General features: G+C 50.4%; 1 long non-coding RNA gene across 1 annotated transcript; it reads left to right on the top strand.

Annotated features, from left to right (window-relative positions):
* The first annotated feature begins 4,869 nt into the window (after positions 1 to 4,869).
* On the top strand, positions 4,870 to 8,431 carry LOC118178119. The gene is made up of 2 exons (XR_004756076.1): positions 4,870 to 6,136; positions 7,259 to 8,431. It is a non-coding gene; the product is annotated as an uncharacterized LOC118178119 (long non-coding RNA).
* The last annotated feature ends 3,818 nt before the right edge of the window (positions 8,432 to 12,249 follow it).

Here is a 12,249-nt window from a genome sequence, read left to right as displayed (position 1 = left end):
CTGGTAAATGGAGTTTTAATAGAAATGGAAGCTCAAATGCTGGAATTAATTCAAACAGGTCAGCATCAGGTCATCCATAGCATCTTCTGTATAAATCATTTATCTGTAAAATGGCCTGCTTCTCAGTTTCACAGGAATCCCTACCCAGAGGCTACATTTAAAAGGGAGACGCAATGTTTATATCTTGTAAAGCACGGGGGGAGGGAGGGGGGTGCAATCCACATCATCTTGGAAGGATTTTTTTTTTTTCTAATGCAAATTAAACTGCTAGTTGAAGGAGAGGAGAGCAGAGGCTTGTCTAGATTAGGGAAATTCAGTTGTAGCTACAATGATCATTTACTGCGGAAGCTTACGCAGATCCCATTATCGGAGCAGTTTGTGCTCCTCACTCTATTTATCTCCACGTTACACCTGCTGCTCCCGGTTTAGGGGTGAGGGTGGGAGGTGAGTGGCAGCACCGAGGGAAATCTGCAGATGAGACCAGACCCCAAAAGGGGAGCAGGCTCTGATCACTGCCCCACGCAGCCACCAAGGCTTGGGAGGGGAAAAAAACCCCTCCCTTTGGCTCAGCCTCACGTGGGGGTGTGTTGCGCAGCCAGAAAAAATATATGAGGTTCAGGCAGAGCCCATCCTGCCCTGGGGATGGTGACCCTCTGTGGGTGCACAGCCTCTCCTGGCATGGGGGGAAAGGGGAAGGCTCCGAGGGATGCTCTGAGCCTCCCAGAGACCTCACCGAGGTCTTATCCTGAACCATCCCGAGTGCCCGTGGGGGTATCCAGACAAGGGGGCAAGCTGAGCGCCCCTGAAGTGGAAGGGGGTGGGCCAGAAGCTGCATTTTGGCTGGAATCAGGCAAAGCAACTGGGGGTTAAATTTTTCATGAGAGCAAAACATAAGCTGCCTGGTCTCTAATTAAGCGCTGGGACGGCGGAACTTTAAAGCACTCCAGCTCTGATTCGCCACAAGTGCGTGGTAATGATTTCTTTGCAAATGTCAAGCAGTTTTGTTTCTATTTCCTTTCATAAATAATTGGTGCCGAGCTGGTGGCAACACCAGCATCCAGCTGGCAGCAGGAGAACGTGTGATCCGCTCCCAGCACCAGGGCACACGCCGGGGCTGGTTCACCATCCCCGAGGTGGGGACAGGAGGGCACAGCCAGGGGTCCTGCTCCACCCTAAAGACCAGAACTGGGGAGAAAGCCCTTCTCCACTGGCTGGAAGTGTGTTTTCTTGCCAATAATGTAAGATAAAAGAAGCCACTGCATTTTTTTTTTTTGGAGGTTTCCTATTTGGTCAGTTTTTTTCCTGTTTTCCCCATCATCCCATCCAGCCGGTTGGGTTCGTGGCAAGGAGCTGGCTGCGAGGACAGAGGGTGGCAGAGGCTCTCAAATGGGTGTGGGTAAACACGCACGTGCCCAGCCGTGCTGCTCTGCCTCCTCTTCTTCCTCCTGCTCTTCCTCCACAAGTAAGCACACATTGCCTGGATGCTCTGCCCTTGCTGGAGCTCCAGCACTTGCTGCCCGCTCTCTCTCCCAGTTAGCCTCACGCTAACACTTCTCTATCCTAACCCTTCTCTATCCATTACCACTTACAGCTGCCTATCGTACGCCTTTGCCTGGGGAACTCAAGCAAATGATTGCATTGCTGGAATCTCGAGCGCTGTCGGTAAATACAAATACAGCTCCCAGATTTAGGCAATGACCCAGTCAGTCATCAAGTCAACGAGTTTAAACTGATGTCTTTTTTTTTGGGGAGGGGGGTGGTCCTGCTTAAAAGGCTGCAGAAGTGCTTATAAAAACGTTGGATGCAACTCGCAGCTCCCTGTTTAGACTGGCAGACACTAATCAGACGTGAAATAATGCCCTTTTCCTTTCCCTCCTCCCTGCTGTCTTCAGGTGTGGCACTGGCAGTACTACGGATGAGAAGGGCATTCCATTAAATAATAAATAAAAAAAAGTTTCAGAAATGTAAAAGAGCCTGGGAAATCGTATCTCCTGGCAGACAGGAATCACACCCTTACGGCAAGGGAGAAATCAGCCTGTTGTCTTTCCAAGGAAAGCCTGGAGGTTTTCAGATTCCTCGGACCTATCTGGCCTTGCAAGGCAGATGCTCAAACCCTGCATTTGCTTGCTTCTTGCTGTATTCCTTCTTTAGAAATATCTAAAGTGACCATGCTGCCTGCCTGAAGAGGGAAGGAAGAAAATAAGTCCGACAAAAAGGGAGCTCAAGGCATGTTAGAGTGGTGTGTGCGTGGCCTCCTGCCCCGGCTGCAGGGCAGTGCCACGGCTGATATCTGCACCCTGCTCCCACACGTCAGATCCCTCCCCGGGGCCACTGGGGACAGCAACACGCATCGTGCATCTCACGGACCCCGTCTGGCTTACACACAGCAGTCGGTGCATGCCCTGGTCTGTGCCGGCGTGCAGCACACGAGCTCTGTGCGCACAGAGCTGTGTCTCTCCGTGCACTTGTGGCTGTCCCATGTAATTCAGTTTGATGGGAAGGAGCTGGTAGTACTGGGACACCTCAGGCAGCCAGGGACATTTCCCAGAGCCTTTCTCCTCGTTTCTGGGCATCGCTGCTCTCTGAAACCCCGCTGGTCACCTTGCTCCAGCAGGGCAGCCTGCAGCCTCCTGCAGGAGCAGCCCCTTCCCCTCTCCCACTGCAATAATGATGTTTTACCACGTCCACACTCCTGCATTTTTCAGGACCCTGCTCTCCAGAGGCGGTGCAGCCTGCTAATCTTACAGCACCAAACCATGGCTTCTGCTCCCTGCTACAGCTGGTGATTACCCTCCTTCCCCTGCAGCAAGCTCTGACAAGTGCCCTGCCTTTAATTGGCAGGTGTTTTGATTAAGTACTGGAAGGTGGTGGTGGCCTGGCCTCCAAGCAGTGGAGGGGAGAAAACAGGCCTGTGACTGGCCCCAGCCACCAGTGGTTTTATCCATCCCCTGAAAATAAATCCTATTTTTCCCCTCCTGTCTGCCTACAGCAGCTGAGCAGGGGGTGGTGGCCATGGTTTAAAGCAGAGCCCTCATCATATGAGCCACCATGAAGTCCCACAGCCCCAGGCTTCCCCTGCAGCGGCAGACATTCATCAGGAACCATAAGCCCAACCAAAACCACTTCTCCAAGTGCTTGCCCTGAGCACCAGCTGGCACGGAGCATCCTGTGCCCCCAGGGTGCCAGGGCGCTGCTCTGGTTATGGGTAGGACAAGGGGATGCTGTGTCCTTGGGGTATTGCAGGGGAAGCCTGGGGCTGGGGGACTTCACGGTGTGAAGGAAGAGGGGAGGAAATCTAGCTTAGTTGGAAAGCTCCAGGGAGAGCAGCCAGGACTGTTCTGGCTGTGCTGAAAGCTCCTGTAGATGTGTGGGGAGCGGAGGATGAAGGAATGAGTGGGGCTTGGAGAGAAACACAAGTGTCAGCTTTCCCTACCCTTTGCTAGAGAGCTGCCCTTCACCTTTCACTTTTGTGGTGGTTTGTGGCTATTTGGGAACTCTAGATAAGAAGAAATAAGCGTTATGCAGTGGAAACATGGTGAAACCCCAAAAGCTCGGTTCTCTCTCCCAGCTCTTGGCACCCTGTCCCTGCTCTGCATGGTGTGTGCTGTCATGGGGATCCTACACCATCCCTTCACCTCTCCCTTCCTCCCCTGCAATGAACACACATGCCCTCCAGACAAAGAAGCTGCAGAGAGTGGTAATTTATAAGGACTGAATAATTCAAGGGACTTCCATGCCCTGCTCCTTCTCTGTTGGTGTCCCCTGGGAGAATCCACCAGCCTACAAACACGCACTGGGGACGGGAGAGTGGGAGACCCTCCTGGGAGACACAGCCCTTACACGTGCTCCTTCCTCATTGCATACCCATCCCTCCAGGTCTCTTTTCATCTTTATATGCACAGCCGTCTCCCTGCCGTCCCTCTCCATACTTTTTTACTGCTCTGCGCACACCCCTCAACCATCCTCTGCTCCGCCACCACAATATCCCCGGGTCTCCCTCAAGAGCACTCCGTTTCTGTAGAAGGGACCTGGGAATTTGGCTTTAATATTTCATAAGCTTCCTTCTAAAATGTAAAGCATATTTACGTTATTTGCATCAACTAGCAGGAAAACAAATGCCTTTGCCTTGCAAGCAGATCTTAACCTGCTGTCCATTTTTTTCCAGGGCTGAGCATAAATAACACAGTTTATTCAAAAGAAGCCTTTCTCCTATTTACATTTATATTGAATAATTTAAAACACCTTTCTCCGTTTCCATAAATTCCTCCTCCTAGGATGAGGGAGCCTGTCCACGTCTAAGGAACGTGCTTCTGAGCAGAACCTCTAATTGCACAAGCACTCAGATGGTCACAACTCGGACTGCGTTCGTCTTCCGTGATGTGCTGACCATCGCGGGTAAAGGAAGGGGGGACAACGGGGGTCCTGGAGGTAAGGGGTGGGGAGCCCAGGAACGAGGGATCATTCTGGGGCTGAGATTTGATCGAGGATGCTGAACGTCAGGGTGAAGCAAACCGAGCCCTTGGGTTTTGCAGTACTGGGGTCGTACCCTGCGTGCTCCCTTGGGAAGGAGGGAAGGGTCACCAAAACTCACCTGACTCTTTCTGTTCCTTCCTCTTCTGCCTGCATCTGAAGAAGGGGTGCAAAGGGCTGCACCACAGCCCCCCGCACTGATACAAGAGCACAGCAGAACAAAGCCAGGCTCTGCAGTCCTGATGCTGGTGAAAGCTTGAAGGTTTCAGCCTGCAGAGCGTGAGGGCTGAGCTCCCCCCAGCAGCATCCAGGGAGGCAGATCTTCAACCAGTGTCAATCTGTGATAATCAGAGAGTTGATTTAAACCCACTGAATACCACTTTCCTACTTTCATTTCCTCTCTCCCTGGACAGGTTTAGACTCTTTGTCTCTTATCGCTTTCTAATCATTTATATTTTCATCACTGTCTCTTCCTCAGGGTTTCTTTGGCAGCATTCTCTTAAGTTTAGTCTGTTTGCTAGACACAGAGTTAATGTTATTATTCTATACTGGCTTCCAGACACATTGTCCATCACTTAGCCATGACGGGGAAGTGAGCCAAAAATGAATCAAGCTATCACACCCCGATGGATCTCTTGGAAACACGAGCAGGAGAAGCCAGAGAGGAAATTCTGTGGTACATCTCAGCACAGGAGTGGGATTCCAGATGAATTAGTGGTAGAGAGGGGCTGGAAGTTTGCATAACATCTAGTGGCCTCATCTAGCATCTGTCCCTATCACTCTCTAGACTCCAGGTCCTCTTTCTAGCAGAGAGCGTGATTCAATCCTTACCCCATGCCTTGGCCAGATAATGATCTTTTTCACGCCCTTTATTTTTTTATTTTTATTTTTATTTTTTTAACATAAGATTATTATTATTATTTTTTAATTATTTGGTTTTCTCTAATCTCTGCTAATCTCAGCCTGTTGGACCTCTCCACGTAGCAGATGGCGGGTTGATTGCAGTGTGTAGCTCATCCCTGGCTGTAGTGCAGGAGCCGCATCTCCCGTGGATGGAAAATCTCCTGAGTTTACCTTTGCTAAGTGGTAATTGCTAATTTGTTGAGGGGAAGCCAGGGAAGTGGAGGAGGGCTCTTGAAGCAGACAAAAGGGGTGTGATAATCAGCTCCTTTGTGGCAGGAACCTGCAGGCTTTAGACTTGCAAATTGTTTTACAGTATGTTAGGAGGTGGGGCATGGGTGCTGGAGAGTGCCAGCGTGTAGACTCCCCAGCACAAGTGAGAGGAAGAAAAGTTGCAGAAGAGAGAGAAATTGTAAGCAATTTGCTCGTCCTGCGGGTATAACTTCTGAAAACATCAACAAGAACCACAGGTAATTTACGGAGAGGCCCAGGGAACTCTGCTGGGAGGAAGGAAGAGCCTGACACACTGGAGAGGAGAAAGAGGACCCCAGACTGGAGTCCTTAACTCATCATTCGTAAGGAGAAATTTAGCTCAGGGCTTTGGGATGGTTTGTACATAAATCCACTGGACCAGAAAACAGAGAGATGGGAGCTGGTTGTGTTGGGCTGTCCCGAGGGAGAATCCAAACTGCAGGGATGCTGTCCTCAGATTGGTGTAAATCAGGAGCCATTCAGCTGAAGCCCAAGGCGCTCATCAACTATTTGGGTAAATCTACTTTTAATCTGGTGCTCACTCAGTTAGAAACAGAGGAACCTAATTTCAGCTTGCAATAAAACTAGAGAAAGCTGCTGGCAAATCAAAGCTGATAGAGTAACAAAAGTGTTCGTCTTTTAATTGAAAGTGGAATAAATCCACCTGCATATAATACTTCCCCAGAACATTCCTCCTTAAAGATAGCTTCCTTTTCTTTTCTCAGTCATTACTAAAATTTCAAGGTTAGAGATTAATTGTAATGGTAATATCACCATTTATTTTAGAGCTAGCTGTACAGGGAGAATAAATCTAGCTTGAAAATAAATTGTGATTACTGTGTCCACACTTAAAAGCTGGTGATACTGCCCCTGTATTAATGAAATATTATTGACTAATTCTATTGAATTTGGCAAAAACCTTCCACTTGCAGCTTCCACTTCAGTAAAGCACAGATCTGGGAAATTAAGCAGGAGTTCAACTCCTGGCACCTACTGAACTGTTACATCAGAAAAGAAAATGATGAGCACCCTTTCCTTTCTCCCCTTTAACGTAGAATAGATTGTTCCCATTCTCCTTTCTTTTGTCTCACTGATTTCTCTGAAATCCAAGAGCCAGCAGGTGCCTCCTGGTAGTGTTTCATGTTTAAGGGCAGAGATACCCATTTAATTAACTCCATAATTGTATGGTAACTGCTGGCCTTCTGATTGCACAGTAAGCAGCCGATAGATTAAGACAGTAATTTCATGGTTATTTCTGCCTTTCCCAAAGGCTGGTCTCTTGGGAACAAATTCAGATGTCCCTTATGAAGGTTATAATTAGGCAGAGCCTCTCACTCGGGCCGGGGAGAGATCGGAGCCCCCTGGGGCAGCACCTCTGCGTGAGACTGTTGACCCAGTGCTGATGGCATGGCACAGGGACCTGGAGCTTCCCACTCAGGGCTCAGCGGTGACACACTTGACAGAGAGGATCCCTGCCTCTTATAGCTAGAGATATGAGCAGCTGGGCTGGGGAAACAGATGCAGATGGTGAGGAAGGGGCTGATTTATTCACCAGGTGCTGCGTGTTAGGAGCCGAGTCCCCCAGCTTCCTCTGTGATGCACAGGAAAGGACAAAGACCTCCCCAGGACCACCCAGCTCACCTATGAGCCTGGCCACAGTGCCCTTGGATGGAACAATTTCCATTTGAAGCCGTTCTCGTAGCTGTGCAGACATTTCCCATGAGCTGCTGGCACCTAAAGTGAGGCTGCAGCTCTGGGATGCAATGAACAAACCCCGCGCGGCTGCGGAGCATCAAACTCTTGGCTCTGTTAGCTCAGCTCCTCAGTACTGACGTCAGACTTGGGATGTCTACCCAACAGGCTGCCCATTAGGCCAGGTAAATTGTGGTACTAAACGACAATAAGATATTCCCTCCTCCCCTCCTGGGTCTCCCAGTCCATCTCACCTGGAGTTTCTGAGGTGTAGCTGAGGTGGAGCCGAGAGGTGAGCCGGGAATGACAAAATCACAGGGAATTCCTCATCTCTCTTGACTTCGAGGCTGGACCGTGGTCCTTTGATGCTAACATGAGCCTGTCCTCCATTTATCTAGACATTGTGTCAGAACTTAAATGAATATCGCAGAAGATGCCATGTAGGAGCAGGCTAGGAAATCAGAAACACTGCTCTCAGTGAGCCTGGCTGAACCTAGAGCAAACCCAGCGCAAGATCCAGGGCTGAGATCCTCTCGTAGTTGCCACTGGATCTTCATCTTCAGCCGTGAGAACATCTGGGAACAATATGGTACCAATGGCACTCGCTACAGAGCTCGATGTGTTGGAAATCCTGCTTGGGAACCAAAATCAAATCTTCATTCTGGGTACATTTCCCAAAGACCAACATTGTGATATCCCTGAAAGCACCAAACAGGGGCCCATTAGAGTGCTTGTGTTTGAACATTTGAAGCAATTATTCACGTTCACCCAGCTCCGAAGAGCTACCAAACGCCATGTGTTTTTCCTCAGTGTTAATAAAAACCTAAATGATTCTTCATTAAGAAGCCCATTAAGATGACTGCGGTTTCCTCGAAGCTCATTAGAGGATATTCTCCCCACTAAATTATCACACTGGAGTTTTGGAGAAATCTGAGGAAAGATGCCCTATTGTGATTAATTCATGATAAATTCTCGCTCCCTTGCTCGCAGTCTGCTCTCCGGGCTCCGCTTTGGGTTGCAGGGAGGATGAAAGTGATGCTTCGGCATGGGAGCGATGTCCCGGAGGTGTTCCTGCCGTCCGTCTGTGCAGGGCTTCTCCTCCTCTTCCACCAGGAGCCTCCACCAGGACCTCTCCACACATAATTCCTGCTCTTCTAACCTTCAAAGCCTTGTGGAGGCCTCGTGGTGGGGATGGCCAGGAGGAAGCTGACATGTCCCAGGCAGTGCCTCCATCCCTGGAGGTCACCGATCCACCTCTCACCCACGGGTAAACCCGTGCAAGGAGCTTGTGGGGCTGAAGCAATGGTTTTAAGCTCTGCCTGTGCTGCTAAATCCACGCAGGGCCCACGTGTGTCCTCCCCATTGCATTTTTCTCCCTGGTGGCAAGCTGGAGGAGCTGGGGACCACCGGAGTGTGGGAACGCGGGCTGCTTTAACAGAACGGAGCCGCTCTAATCTCCCACCGAGTATTAAAATCTCATTTTATGGTACATTATACACTTGGCCTTTAGAACAATTGGTGACCATAAATGGTGTTTGCGTCCCGAAGCCAAATCTGGGGAAAGAACAAGAGATAATCCGTCTGGCTGGAGAGGATGGAGCGGGGAGGGCTAGCGCTGCACAATTATTTATGTCCATTCAGAGACAGAGGGAAATTAAGTGCATTAACTGGGCTGCCAGGCCCTCCTCAGAATGGGGCTTTAAATGATATTGATGTGGTGCTAATAGGAGCACAGTTTGTCTTTTGTGCATTACAGCTCAGGGCTCCGCACTGGCACTTAGAGAGCAGCGTCAGGCGTGCTCCGGCTCTTCGGGGGGATTTGTTTCTAGGGATTTGGGGTTTTTAAGAAGCTGCAGAACCATGCAGCCCCAAGAAGCCTCTGAGAGGCTCTCACCCAGCCGAACCCTACAGGGCACCCCCTTCAGTGTGCCACTGTCTGCAGCTTTCACTCAGGCTTCCTTCCCAGCACAGGATCGGGATCCTTAAATCAGGATTTTGCCCGAAGAAGGGACCTGAATGCATCCCCCATCTGAGGATGACCTCTGTCCAGCCATGAATTGATGAAGCAGACTATCTCATTTATAACAAAAAGTCCAGCTTTAGGGCCAGCTCTAAGCACCTCTGACAATCCCTGGGGCTATCACAAGCAGGGCCAGACTATTGCAGAAATCTGGGTGGTGCCTGGATTGCTCTCTCCTCTGGCCAGAGAACAGTTCCCCACAGTCCCTGTGCCTGGGGCTCTGCACAGGCTGTTCCCAGTTATGGGGCAGCTCGGGGAGGTCCATCCCTCCCCGGACAGCCCTGTGCTGTCCCTTCTGTGTCTGACTTGCTGCTCGCAATTGCCAACAGGTGCTGCTGGAATTCATCCCTGAGTATAGCAGCGATAATAAAAGGCTGTGCAGGGTGTTTGAGGGAAGTCCACGGGCAGCATACAAATGAAGGTGGCCTGTGCCCAGCCAGGTGCTAAGGGAAAGTTTTTGAGGGAGCTGTGCAAAGAACCCACGGTTCCTTCCTGGCTGTTGGGAGGCTACTGGCAATTCCACCTATCCCACCCAATTTTATTATTCCTAAGGTTTCAACCGCTTCTTGTCCTCACGGAGGGCAGTATTTCTTCCTCAAGTGCTGAGATATCACCCCACTGACTTCTAAGAGACGCTGCTATCTGAGTCCAGGTTGTATTTCATCCTTAAGTGCATCCTTAACTGCTTCTTGTACGGAGCTCTGCCTTGCACCTCTGGGGAAGACCTCAGGGGCGGTTAAAAGTAACCGGGCAGTGACCAGGCACAAGTAACTGCTGCACGAGTGGGAATGGCAGGGGAATTCAGACTGAGGAGGAGGAGAGCACAGTGCTCGAGTTGGGTTTCTGTGGCAGAAAGCTGCTCCCTGGCACGGGCTGTGCACCACTTGCACATTCCTGATCTCTCCGTCCACTCTTTCTGTGTGCGTGCCCTTGTAAGGCTGCCTAGGAAATCCCTCCCACCCACGGCTAAAAGTTCCTCAGACGTTCCCTCTTCCTTTTGGCTTTAATCTCCTCCAGCATCAGTTATTAAATCAATAGCCTGTGCGATTATCTGCTGTCATCTTGGGAGGGAAAATGCACAGGGTTTGAAGGCAAAAGCTGTTTATTCATTCCGTTCCTCCTGCAGCTCCGGCAGGAGCGCCGAGCTCGGCATGGAGCGAGCGGAGGGAGGGCAGCGCCGTGATTTGTTGGCGTGATGTGACAGGCAATTTTCAGATCTGGATCAGAAAGTTGCACCGAAAGTTTTAGAGGTGGCTGCGTTTGGGTTTAGCTTTGGGGGAGAAGAGCGTTATTTTTACTTTCAGAGAAAAGCCGTGAGTTTTCAATATGCCACGGCAGGTTTTAATGATTCGGTTCTGTTATTGTCGCATCAGCTGAGGCTGGCTGAGCCCAGAGCCCTCCCCAAAGGATGAACACGCAGAGTAACCAGGGCAATTAACCAGTAAGGAACCAATCAAGGTGATGGATGTATGCAATACCTTTATTTTCTAGTTCACTTCCTTCTGATCTAAGGGTGCAAGACCACCACTCAGGCCAGCCGAGTGATGCTGGACCAGTTTCAAAGGACTTACTGGTCCACATCTGGGTACTGGGCACATCAGTGCAGCGAGCTTGTGCATGGGGCAGTTCTCAGCAGCTGTTCCTTCAAGGAAAACCTTCTCCTGATGTCTTGGGGAAAGCACAAGCGGCCGAGATGATCCGATGGCAACCCAGAAAGCCAGGCAGGAGCCAGGCAGACCAGCTGGGCATGTGCTGCACATGCTTTTTCTCTTTCTGAGCACAGAAAGAGAAAAAAAAAAAAAAAAAAAAGCTCTTCATGAGCTGAGATAATTATTTCTGTGCTTTGCGATTCTAAAGCGAGCATCCCTGATCCTGGCTCTGCCTCTTATCATGAGGCAGCTGCAAAATTGCTCTCAAATTGTTTTCCAATTGGGTTTTGCTTGCGAACCTCTCAATTGGGCGAGGCGAAGCTGACATGAGAAAAGGGTTTGGGAAGATGGGAGCAGACAGGAGGCCAAGCGGCCGAGACCAGGGAGGCTGAAGAGATGGAAAGAAGGATGAAGGATGTTGCTGGCAGCAGGAGCCCGTGGGTTGGAGCAGAAGGGATGGGGTCCTGCACCTCTCGGAGCCAGAAGCATCCTGCGTGCCCCGAGCACCGCTGCTGCTGCCCTGCGTTTGTGCAGAGCGCATGCAGGGCCTGGCATGCAGCCAGAGAGGCTGCGAGGCAGCACAGGAAGGCCAATATCTAACACCTGCACACACACCGTGGTTAAAACAACCACTGGGACGGACCCAGAGCCCATTCAGCCTGCTGTCTGGTCTCCAGCGGTGATAGGAAAAGGGGAGCCGCAGCCCCCGTGCGAGCCAGCGAGGTGCCCGGTGAGAAATGGAAGCCTCCAGGTGAAACCCAGGCCTCTGAGAAGGGAAAAGTAATTTTTCTCCTCACTGCACCTGACCACATCCACCTCCCCCATCAGATGCCGGGCCAAAGTCAGCGCTGCTGCAAAGGTATTTCCTTGCAGGGCCATAAAAATAAAATACTATCGGATCCAGCAGTCCCGATAGCAGCGACTTTGTATAAGTAACTTTATAATGAGTCCCAGTTCTTCTCCCAGCAGATGCCTTTGCTATAATATCCTGGAGCAGCAACGGAATAAAATAAATCAGCTTTTACAAACTCATAAACACATAGAAGGGAACGTAAACCAATTTCTGATCTAGTCGAGGTGCACTGAGACTTCACGGAGTGGCACAAAGCTTGAGTGGAGGCTGAAATTGCTCTTGAGCCGGTGAGTCCCTCTCTCCTCTCTCTCTGCCATCAGAGATGCTGCTCTTAATGCTTTGAAGGCTGTCCGTGTAATTTTTTTTTGGGTCTCTCTCCATGCATACATGCACTGTGATGTTGCTGTGCTGCG

The sequence above is a fragment of the Oxyura jamaicensis genome, chromosome 24 (assembly GCF_011077185.1).
Source record: "Oxyura jamaicensis isolate SHBP4307 breed ruddy duck chromosome 24, BPBGC_Ojam_1.0, whole genome shotgun sequence".
Classification (NCBI taxonomy): Eukaryota; Metazoa; Chordata; class Aves; order Anseriformes; family Anatidae; genus Oxyura; species Oxyura jamaicensis.
Note: the sequence above shows the minus strand (reverse complement) of the source record. Positions and strands in the feature narration are given on the sequence as shown.